Consider the following 2198-nt stretch of genomic DNA (forward strand, 5'->3'; position numbering starts at 1 on the left):
CTACCTAAACTCCTTTACAAAGTTCTCCCTGCAATGTATTCTTCAGCTGGGTAAGAAGTTAATTCTCCTTCCCTTGAATTCTTTTGAATTCTTATGTTTTGAATTTTTATGCTTTGAATTCTTTTGAATTCTTATGTTACTTATTTTACTTACCTTTAATTTGCAACTTTAATATTGGTTATCTCTTGGTGGGTTCATAATTTATTTCTTCAATAGGACTATGAACTATGCCAGGGCAGTATCATGTCCTATTTGTTTATGGGATCAATAGCACATTGTGCCATGACCACTTAAAAGATATTTGTCAACTGTTGGGTTGATATAAGAAGGGAGTTAAAAAATAAATAAATAAATTTTAAAAAGCAAGACATTATGCTCTCCAATAAAAAGTTGCATGGTTGGGCCGCTGCGTTGTACAGTGCAGGTTTTGGGTCCTGCCTTCCCCACAACTTCTTGGCACTACATCCTGCCCTGGGGTCCCTGCCCACCAAACACAGCAGAAAACAGCTTAGCAGACAATAGCCAGGAGCTCAGCCAGCACTTTTTCAGAAGCTATGGCCGCCTCTTCCAAGTAGTTAGACCTCAAAAAAGAATATGGCTGGGAGTTTGAGGACTCCCACTTCCCCAACAAAGAGGTTAAGGAGCTGAATCCCAAGAAGCTCTGTGCAGGTACCCACATCACCACAGTGGGCAACAGCTACTGACCCACCATGGTGGAGGTGCTTACTGGGTACAACAGTCAGAGAACCACTAGTGCAGATTACAGGATTACTCTAGAAAATCATTCTAGTCTTCACAGTTGGCAAGAATTAAAGGACGTCTTGAGACAAGCAGGTGAACTGGACCATGCTGATGCACACAAAGAAGTCACAAACCAGGGCTTGATTAAATTTCTCTCCTACCCTGACATGAAAAGTCCTTTGATTAAACTGGATAGCACAGAAATAAATGACAGAAATATTAGGTTCATTGAAGATAAACTGTGAAGGAGCCATAGGGGATCCTGGTGTGGAAATAGGTCAAAGCTGCAGTCCAGAAGGTCACCAGGTAGGAATCATAGGAGCAGCCACAGTAGATCTCAAAGTATCTCAGAAAATGACTCCCAATCTAGGACATGAAGCAAAGGTCAGTCACGTTCTTGATCAAAAGGTAGGAAATCTAAATCAAAGAGCAAATTTAAGCCCAAAACTGATCAGAGCCCCCATTCTCAGGATAAGTACGGGCAAATATTGAAGCTGATTTCCATCTCAATCTCATTCCCCCAAGGAAATGGGTCAAAATCCAGATCAAGCTGCTATTCTCCTTCTAATTCACAACTACCTCTTTCACTTTCAAGGACTCAATAGCTGTATCTCAAAGGACTCTTGCACCAAAAAGAGCTAAGTCAAGATCCTATTTTAGATCTTGCTCAAAGTCAAGTTCAAGATTCAGTTGCATTACAGAAACTAATCCAGAATTCTACATTCTTTACACACTATTACACAACACTTCCCTACTTGCCTAGGCAGTTACTAACACTTAACTGTCTAACGCTTAAGGCAATGTTAGTACTTGACCTCTCCTGCAAGAGGTATAGCCTGAAAACCGGGACATGATGCAATTTGATTTATGGCCGAACCAAGAAAAAGATAGGGTTCTAAAGATACCGTGGCATGAAGTCAAAAGACTTCTTTGTAGAATTAAGATAATTTTGATTGTACAATGTTTTTTAACTAAAGCAACTTTTAAAAAAATTAACATCATTTAGTTTTTTGAAAAAATGAATTTCATTAGGATCTGCTACAGGTTTTTTTGGTTTTGTTTGCTTATTTTTAAAGTAACTGTTTCAAGTGTTTAATATTTAAGCCTCTAGAGGGAGAATCCGATTTTAAATTATGTTAGCTTCTTATAAAGCTTAAATTATGTAAGATTTAAAGAAAAATTTATGATTGCCTTATTGAATCAATCAATATTAAATTCCTTTAAATATTCACATCTTTATTTGTGGAAATAATGTAAATTCTACCTAAGTGTAAAATAAGACAAGCCTCAGATCAGCAATAAATGATTAAATCTGGATAATAACAAAAAAAGTTGACGGTCTGAATGTGGTTGAACAGATGAAATGAAATGATTTTTGAAAAGTAATAAATGTGAAGGACAAACACCCACGAGTTTTGAGTCAGCAGGCTTTTGCTGTTACTGTGTGTGTGTGTGTG

General features: G+C 37.5%; 1 pseudogene; it reads left to right on the forward strand.

Moving 5' to 3' along the window:
• Positions 1–394: 394 nt before the first annotated feature.
• LOC111764229 (serine/arginine-rich splicing factor 6-like) lies at positions 395–1346 on the forward strand (annotated as a pseudogene).
• Positions 1347–2198: the final 852 nt, after the last annotated feature.

Source organism: Dasypus novemcinctus, chromosome 2, assembly GCF_030445035.2.
Source record: "Dasypus novemcinctus isolate mDasNov1 chromosome 2, mDasNov1.1.hap2, whole genome shotgun sequence".
In the NCBI taxonomy this organism is placed as follows: Eukaryota; Metazoa; Chordata; class Mammalia; order Cingulata; family Dasypodidae; genus Dasypus; species Dasypus novemcinctus.